The sequence below is a fragment of the Pinus tabuliformis genome, chromosome 8, assembly GCF_031772625.1.
Source record: "Pinus tabuliformis cultivar Carrire ecotype Pingquan chromosome 8, CPIR1, whole genome shotgun sequence".
NCBI lineage: Eukaryota > Viridiplantae > Streptophyta > Pinopsida > Pinales > Pinaceae > Pinus > Pinus tabuliformis.
The window spans coordinates 1751716793-1751726825 of NC_142294.1; the positions used below are offsets into that span (position 1 = coordinate 1751716793).

At 43.5% G+C, this 10033-nt stretch overlaps 1 pseudogene; it reads left to right on the forward strand.

The window, feature by feature from the left end:
• The first annotated feature begins 1441 nt into the window (after window positions 1-1441).
• Window positions 1442-1810, forward strand: LOC149243110 (persulfide dioxygenase ETHE1 homolog, mitochondrial pseudogene; annotated as a pseudogene).
• The last annotated feature ends 8223 nt before the right edge of the window (window positions 1811-10033 follow it).

The window sequence follows — 10033 nt, forward strand, 5'->3', positions numbered from 1 at the left end:
AAATCCCACAGAAAAATGTAAGCTGCTAAATATCTTCAAGTTGCACAAGAGAGCCCTATAGCTTAAAGGGAAAAAATCAACCAGAGATATCTTGAAACTGTCAAAACTATACAAATATCACCAGACTTTAAGAGATTCTGTTCTTTAAATTCAGCAAATGTTAGGAAGAACAGTGGCTGTAGATAAGTGTAACCACAGAAAATACAAGTTTGTAGCCTTGGGGCTAGATCATTCTTTATGGAAGTCGCTGTAGAAAATACAAAGTTGGCCTATGAACTTTAGAAAGATTGCTTGACCAATCATGCTGCTCTGGTAGCACCTTATAATATTTTAGAAGTATATTGAGGATAATAAAGAATGGTTTTACATGAGACTAGATTCACAATTTTAAGCTGCGGGACTGCAGAGCATGGCAAACCAGGAATATGGAGAACCCAAAAAAAAGTGGAAATGCCTCTGGTCAGCCACAACATTTTGCATTGAAGGGATCACCTTTACCAAATCAATCTGAAAGGATGATGTTTTAGCACAACGCCTGACTTGTTCTGTATACGTTACTCACAGCATCTTCTGCACATCATAACTGCCGTTGAGGGAATCCATTGCAAACAATCATTTCTCACAATGATGCATCGATGAACAAATTTCGTTGATTTCTCAGTATATTTATTACTCCACTACGGTACAATGTTTTTGTAGTTTCCAGCCTCGTTCTCCTGAACTGAAATTGAAGGTAAAGAGCTCGAAATGATCATAGACAGTGAAGATATAAAAGCATGCACATGTAAACTCTGTAAACACTATCTGCCTTCAGAGGCATAGCATGCCAAACTGTTTCTTATTGATGTTCAACACTAGACTGACTTTTGACACCTCTGTCAAAAACAAAGCTGAAGACGAGATAAAAGCAGCAATTTGATTGTCTCGCACCACAAAACCTAAGAATCAACAGTGGTGCTTCAGTAGCATGTATTGTATTTAACTAAATGTACAGAGGGCTGTGAAAATGTAAGACGTGCAGCAGGATCGCCGAAAAAGTGGCAAATTAGTGATATGGGCATTTCAATCTGCATGAGCAATTCTGGCCTTGTATCGATCTCAGATTCAAACCAGAACACCTTTATCTCCAACACACGACTTTTACCGAAATTACCAACGCATAACCATGCACCAAACACCATTCAAAACTGCGCGCACTGAATGAACCGATGCCATAAAAAAAAAACGCAGTCAACCATTAAACGCAGTCACCATTACAAGGCAACAACCGATGCCGAGAGCAGAAATATGATACCATAAAAAACGCAGTCAATCATTACAGGCTTCAATACATCAAACGCAGTCTTCTTGCGTTGCTTCAAACAGCCAGGCTTCAATACATTAAACGCAGTCAACCATTACACAGTCAATAAAAAACGCAGTTCCACGGTGAAACAAGAAAATGGCTTTCACTGGAGATGCTCTTTTAATACGTGGCTGTGGTCGCACTGATTTTCAGGGAGGAAGAGCGGAACAACTTTACAAATCTGTGCACTCAAGGATTTTGACATTGCCAAAGGACACATTGCTATTTCCTGCTCATGATTATAAGGGCCATACAGTCACGACTGTAGAGGAAGAATCGTTCTATAATCCTCGGCTTTCAAAGGATATTATGTCAGGCCATACAGTCACGACTGTAGAAGAAGAATCGTTCTATAATCCTCGGCTTTCAAAGGATATGGTGTGTGGTATTCAAGATGCAGTGAAAGTGTCAAGTGGAAAGTTCTTTTCCACTACTATTCAGAAATCGACAGACACTAAGACGTGATTAATCCAAATGGACGTGAGGGTTCAACGCATCAAGGTAATGGAGCAGAAACGCAGCGTTCCAGGGAATACAGTCAATATCAAAACGCATACCAATTATTCATGGCCTGAGGGCGCAGTACTCATGGTCTGAGGGCGCAGTCTCCAGAGGCGCAGTCTCTGGCAGTCAGAGAGCGCAGGACATTCAATAAAAATCAGAAACGTATTGCAGTCAGGGATGATGCAGCGCAGAGAATTGTCAGACAGTAGAGGCGCAGGACCAACGTTTAGGCACCAGTTTAATTTTGGAATATGAACAGATGCGTTGGCAATGCTCAGGGCAGAGGAGCGCAGTCTCAGGACAGTGCGCAGTCTAAGGACAGAGGCAGAGACGCTCAGGTATAAGCAGCTCAGACACAGAATTATGGGCAGAGGATGCACATAACAGGCCACAGAAAAACAAGCGGCTCTGATACCATGTTAAACACACATGGATAAGAAAACAATGTGAAAGATAAAACATTCAGTTCATTTTTTATTAACATAAGATACACATTTATAGTACAATACGTGACTCTTGGGATTCAGATCCCAAGGTCTCTTGGACTGCTTTTGTCCATTCGAATTCCACACTAACCCTTTAGGATTAGGTGTCCAACAGTATGCAGTTGTGGATAGCCTCAACAAGATGTGCATATTAATGCCTAGTAAAAAACAAATTATAGTTTAACAAACAACTCAACTTTTCTTTCAAAATGTATGGGTTCATTTTGGATTACCTACTTCTATTGTAAGTGATCGTGATTCTCGATTTGTTAGGAATTTTTGGTCAAATTTATGGAAATTTATGGACACCAAGTTGAATAAAAGTAAGACTTTCCATCCGCTAATAGATGGTCAAACTAAAGTGACAGTTATTCATTTGCTAAGAGGATATTGCAGCAAAAATCCTACGTTGTGGGATGAACAGTTGCATTATATTTAGCATGCTTACAACTGAGCCAAACACTCTTCTACTCTAACTTCACCATTTGAGGCATGTCTTGGTTATTTTCCTAAATCGCCTTTGGATTTCATCTTTGAGAAAGATGTATTTGTAGATGGACATAGCGAGATAGACATAGTAAAGAAATTCATTGAGAAAATTCAATTGATTCACTAAACAGTTCAAGAACAACTAGAAAAGAGTCAAGAAAAGTATAAGGCAAGGCATGATAAGCATCGTGTGGATCATCAGTTTCAAGTAGGTGATGAAGTTTGGCTTTACATTAGCAAGGAAAGGCTTTAAGGTAAAGGTAAAAAGTTGAATCCAATCGATTATGGTTTATTTAAAATTCTGGAAAAGATTGGTAATAATGCTTTCAAGCTTGATTTTCCTTCATATATGCAAATTTATTCTGTTGTTAATGTTGAAAATTCGACATTGTATGAGCCTACTTTGATTGAAGATCGAGGAGAAAGTTTATAGATTTCATCAATTGAAGATTTTTCTCTAGAATTTCTTGATGAGCTTCAACAAGACACCATACTTGACAAAACAACAAGGACAACAAAAAGGGAAAGTATTGATTATCTTCGAGTGGGTTTCAAAGGTAAAAATCCATCAAAGGCCAAATGGATTAAAGAGGGGAAGGTGAGGGAATTGTACCCTCACCTGTTGAACAATTGAAAGTGATCCTTTTGGGGTCCAATAGGCTTCGAGTGGGGAGGAGTGATCAGTTGCTCAAATTTATGCTCAAAAATCAAAGTGACAGAATTTTGATAAACTTAGCTTCAGATCTAAGAGCTTGTTATTCTGATTCCAACGGTGCAAATAACACTTAAATTCGAGCTCATATGCAAAAGTTAGAGCAAGTCAAAGTTCAAGTTTGACTTGCTTACATGGCAAGATTGGATGACATGGCAAGCCCTATAGCGAATGAGGAGGCGCCAAGTGGAAAGCCGTCATTGCCCCCTGCATATCACAATCACACAATGCAGGTAGATCGTGTTAAAGAATTGGCCCCGAGCAGGGAAGGATTGCGATGCGATAAATCACAATCGCACATCAGTGAAGGGAGTGAAGTATGACATAATCGACCCCTGGCGAGATCAGGGTTGCGATGCGATATCATAATCGTAAATCACAATACTACACAATCATCCATATCCAAGACCATTGGTTTTCCACTGATCGTGATATACCGGATGCGATAAGGCTATAGGCTCTGGATAATACTCCCGTCGGTTTCATGCACATCACAATCGCACATCGCCGCCATGTTCACAGACCTTAAGCCCACCGGTTCTCCACCAATTGTGATAAGTTCCCGAATGTGATATATTTATCTGTTCCATTTTATAGTGTTGTCAGGTCTACCGATATCGCAATTGCAATTTGCCCATTTTATTCACAGACCATAAGCCCATAGCACTTGCTGATTGCGATTTGTGATAAAACGATTGGACAATAGAATATGGCTTGTTGCGCGGCGAAATATTCACCCAGTTAGAGGATTTCAGGCCGAATTTAATGGTTAATGGTCAGAAAAGGGGAATTTGTTGAGCAAATTATGGGAGAACTACGAGAGGTCATAAATTCTTCATTCTTATTGGTGAGATCCAGTATTGTAGCAATAATGCTACAACTCCTGGGGCTTCCTGTCTCTAATTTTATCAACCCGGTAGTTCGTACAAACTTGGAAGCGACGGTGCTGTATGCACAAGTACTAGCTCTTGTCGCAGCTGTCACTTGGTCAGCTGGCACAAGTCCGCTAGGGCTCAAGCCAACTTCTATATGCTCTCAGAAGAAGCTTGCTAAATGATGGACGAAAGCTATCTCAAAGAAAACTAATCTACTTGGCAAGAATGAACTGAAAGCCAACCAAAGCATGGAAACCCTAGTAAACCCTAATCTGACTAGTTTAACCTCTATGATGCAATAGTGAGAGTGAAAATGTCTGAAAATGATGCCATTACTTCTAGTGATGTGAAATGCATGAAATTAAACTACTTTCATTGAAAAGAACATTGTTTTTATGTTTTTGCTTAAATGGTTGGAGTGATTGTGATTTTGTTCTTATTAGGGTTTGGTTGTGCAGAGGTGGTGCAAAGGGAAGGAAAGCTTGGGAAAGGTCAGGGAGGCTAGGAGAGGTCCCAGGGGATCTCTAACATCATCCCACAGAAGTTCCTCACGTTCAGATGCTCAGCAACCGAGTGTGTGGGCTCCTACAGGATGTCTGCAGGGGATCCTACAGGAAACTCAGGAATCCTACAGGAAGTCTGTTAACTTCTACAGGATGTCCTACCGTGGGAGTTTTGGGTGATGGTGAAGTGATGGAGTGGTATGGGGGAACAGGTAAGATGGAGATGGAGCTGGTGATGGCTCAGGGGTAGAGAAATAGGATGGAGAAAGAGTGCACGAAGTTGGTTGGTGGATGGAAGGCTAGAACAACGAAAGGTCAAGAAAATGAAGCTACGTGGGTAATGGAAGAGTTGGAAGATAATCAAGCTGAGCAGAGGTCAAGGATGTGGCTTTAGGCGTGGTTAAGATGAAGAAGAAGGAAATGGAATGATATGGAGCAGTGTAAATAAAACAAATTGCTTATGTCTTGCACCAAAAACGAGAATTCATTAACCTGTGCTACCTGTGCTATTAAATCTATGAACAGTAATGTAAACCGTGGAAAGAAGTTGTGCATGGAGTTGTGATGAAGGAGTATGGTTCAAGATTGAAGTGCATGGAAAGATCTATAATGAAAATGACTGTGTTGCAGCTTGCATAAAGGTAAAAGACTGCGTTTTTTTGGTGGTTGGTGTAGACTGCACCCCAATCTCCAAACAGAGATGGCAGTGGAGTCTCTCTCAACCTTTTTTGGGAGCTCCAATGAATTACAACTCTCCTAATCTAATCTAAGCAACTGAAAGTGATTTAACCATAAGCTAATCCTACACAATCTCATTAAAGAAATCAAATCAGCAAACTGTGCTCTTGAAATGCATGTCAAAACAAGGAAACAAAGTGCTGGAAAGAAAGGCAAATAACACTACAAGAAGAGGAGGTCTATTGCTCTCAGGTTGGGCCCTAACCTGAGAGCTATAGCTCCCTTAAAAGCTCAGAACTAGATCCAAATCTGCTTGCCTTTATTCATAATCAAAAGTCCAATGTCATGCCAAAACTGGCTTACACAAAAACAAACACCGAGCTGTAACTCGTGCTCAGAAATTACAAGAGTAATCCAAAAGTTCAAAAAGCCCCTAACATAGGCTATGGCCTGCATATTTATACACAATGAAGATCAGGCTGGCTTCCTCCATTCGTGGGGCTTGGCTGTCCAACTGAAGTCAAACTGCTGTAAAACTGCTGATCCTGTAGAACATGTTGGCTACCTTTGAGCTCGGTGGGGAGAGCTGTTGGAGCTCGGAGTTAAGGTGAAAATTACGAGGGAAGTCATTTAAGGCTGTAGACAACCTCCCTATAAACCTGCAACGTCACCTTTGCTGTCTCCTTGTCTCCATTTACGTGGTCTTTTGCTCTCTTTAATGCCAAAAACCTGAAACCACCATGTATTAGCCACATAGATATAATGCCTGCCTTCTTCCTACAAACAACACGAATATACTAAGAAATGAATGCATAAGTGATAAAAGATGAATGGTTGAACAAGGCTGGTAGGCCAAAATGAGCCCAAATTGTACCAAAATTTGGGGCTCATCATCACCCCCCAGCTAAAACATTTGCTCATCCTTGAGCAACTTTTCTCCTGCTCCTTGTCCTTGGCCGAGAACTAGGGACTGGAACATGCTCTTCCTTTCCTGTTTTTGGTGGCCCTGCCTTTTCTGCCCCTGGTGGTGACGAGGGTGGAACTTCTTCCCTCTTTCTCGTTTCCTTGAGCCGGGCTTCGGAAGCCGATTGGCCTATCTTTCAAGTCCAGGAAGTTACTTTTGGGCTCCCCTTCTCAGGGGTGGCCGATGTTTTAGAGGGAGATTTCTCATTGGGTGAAGTAGGGACACTCCCTAAAGTGGTTTGGCTGCTGGGTGGAGGTTGCGGCTTGCCCGTTTTTATTCTCTGACTTCTCCTGGCTTCAAAAGGTAGAGGGATCTCCCTCTCTCTCTTCTCCTTTGGCTTTGCAGGTGTACTGAGGGCGGCCAGCGCAGCTGCTGCCTCCTTTTCGAGAATGCCAGCCTTCTCTTTCTTGCTTTTTACTTTCCCAGGGCTCCCTGTAGAGGGCCCCTTCCTTTATGATTTTGGGCTTCCTGTAGAAGACCCTGCTTTATCCACTTTCGGCCCTCCTATAGGAGACCCTTTCTTTACTAATTTTGGGCTTCCTGTAGAAGACCCTGTTTTGACCAATGTCGGGCTTCCTGTGGAAGACCCTTTCTCTGTTTTTGGGCTTCCTGTAGAAGCCTGCGTCTCTATTTTTGGGCTTCCTGTAGAAGCCTGTTTCTGCTTTCCTGTAGACGCTGTTCTCGGGCTTCCTGTAGAAGCCTGCTTCTGTTTTCCTGTAGACACTGCTCTCGGGCTTCCTGTAGAAGCCTGTTTCTGCGTTCCTGTAGGTACAGGTGTCGCCACTTTGGCTTGTTTTGCTGCAGGGGTTTTATCTTTTGGTTTGGTTGCGGGTGCTGATGAGGTACTTGGGCTGACGTGGACCTCTCCAGCTTTGTTCGTTCTGCTCTGCAACCTTTTCTCCCTTGCTGACAAGATGGGTGAGTCAGCTTTCTCCTCAGCATCCTTTTCCTTTTGCTTCTTCTCCCGCTTTTGCTTCTGCACTGTGGTCGGGGTCCTCGGGCTCGTTTCCTTCTTTCCCTCGGCCACTGATTCTTTTTCCTCACTGCTAGAGGAACCACCTTCTTCAGCCAGCATCCTTATGTCTCCATCTCTTGTTAAATTCCTGAATGATTCCCATGAGAGGGGAACCTTATATGAATGGAGCGCATCCTCCACAAGAAGCTTGATCAACCCATGGTGGGCTACCTGATCTGGTATGCCTTCTTTGAGCTTTGTGGCACACTCAATTAGAGACTGTAGCAGGAAATAAGGGATGCTCAGTTTCTGTTCTACAGGAAGATCAATCCGGTGCCTTAATTCAGTGAGCAACCGAAAGTGATACGCATACACGATGCTATAACGACCTTCACAGGTTATATACTTCATGATTTGCAGGCTGACTTCGTTCCATGGTGGCAACAAACTTGTTCTTCGCACCCCATTTTTGTCCTTCGAGAATTCCTCCTCAGGTGGAAAGAATTCTTTCTTGGCCTGCTGGCTCAACTTCCGTTCTTCCTTATCCCACGGCAGACCCATTGGAAGTTCAGTGATTCTACTGATATATTGTGGGGTGAGCTTGAGGCTTAGGCCTCTGAAATTCACTGTGGCCAGTGTCTTGGATTTCGGCCTCAGGGCCTGCAAGAATTCCTCGGCCACTTCATCATCGTAACCCTGCAGCTTATCACAGAAGGATATCCATTGTGCTCGTGTGAAGAGCTCCACCACCTCCTGATTTCTCCTTAACTTGGCTGAATCAGTGGGTTCTCGTCTAATAAACCCACCCGGCATGATAACACAGCTCCCTTAACCAGAGGTGGTGATTGTGGAAGAAATTTGGTCTACAGAGCGTAGAATTACGCTTCTATCATGCACATAACCCACAAAATTTATCCCTGAGGAACTGAACACAGTCTAATTACCCTGACATCCTGTAGAATGACAGTATAGGCACAACAGACAACAATTTCACCATTTTTCTATGACCAGACCGTGGACGACGATTTGTCACCTTTAATAACCAGTTGCATGAAGAGTTGAGGGTTACCTTTGTAATTTGCCACCTTTTTACGTGCGGCACCCGCTTTCCTGTAGAAACTGCGTTCTTGTAGAACAGCGTTCCTGTAGAATGACAGCGTTCCTGTAGAATGCAGCGCGCGATTTTCGGGATGACTGCAGTTGGTCTGCGCTCTGAGCGTGCTTCACAAGCGTTCTGATAGCCAAAGGCTCGGCGTATCGAACTGCAGAAAGATCTGGATAGCCGCTCAAGTTCAAAACGGTGGTTGATAAATGCAATCTAGCCGATTAGATTTTGAATCGGCGGAATCCGTGGTGCGGGGATGAGCTGTCCCCGCCGGACCGTTGGGTGACGTCGTCCCCATCATTCAACTGCGCGTTCACTTGTTGCCGCATCAATTCCCGCGGATCTGCCGCCGCCTTTTTTTGTTAATCATTCTTTCCCCGACGAGATTTCTCTCACGTGCATGCTGCCCATTCTTTTTGTCATGGCCGCCACCCAAACGTCCAACTAGACCATTAACTGGCCGACGTGGCCGGCCAAATGGCCATACGGCCGCTCAACCCATTCACCTTTACACTTAGCAATCAATCAAAGTAACATTCATGCAATCTGATGGAAGGAAGGGTCGAGACACTTACCTGCGCGGCTGCACATGATGTTTCGGTTCTTTGGTCTCTGATGAGTCGCTTTACCTGTTGCTGGCGAACTTACACAGTCCCGGAGGTTCATGTTTGCAGGCTGCCCGATGGATTGGACGCTTTGGTTGCATGTGCCCACGCTTCATTGCATATGGCCAGCGCTGTGAATGGTATCCACTCTAGCAGGCTTAACTGTTACAGGACTCCCGCGGGACGTCTTGGAACAGTTCTTCCTCCTTGGGTGCATGCTGCATGACGATGGATGGCCTCATGATCACGCTCCCGGAGCTTCTGGATGACTGTGATGAATATGGTGTGAGATCTCTAGCGTTTGTTTTATTTACCATTTGCTTTTTCTTGAGAACTCATCGATCTGCTTTGCTGGTGCAGGTAATCTTGTTGCATGTCGACAAGGATGGTGGAACAAGATAACAACAATGTGGAAGGGTGTCAACAGTGGCTTGCATGCGTCCAAACCGACCCTTAGCCGTTATATCTCCTCATGAAATGAATTCTGGGTCATTCTGAGCTTCTACATGAAGTTTCCTGTAGAAGTACAGAGCTTCCTGTAGAAAGGCTGCGCTTCCTGTAGAAAGTTTGCACCTTCCTGTAGAAAATATGCATCTTCCTGTAGAAAATCTGCATCTTCCTGTAGAAGACTCAAGCTGTAATAAAATTGCACATACCTTGGAGGAAATGAGCATTCTTGGAGGAGGTGCTGGTGAGGTGTCATGACTGCATGATAAGGACCCTTGGCTTTGAGTTGAGAGGCTTCCTCTCCTCCATAGAACACCTGCAACCTGCATGCAATGATAAACTTGCTGACTTTGTTTTTTTTCTTTT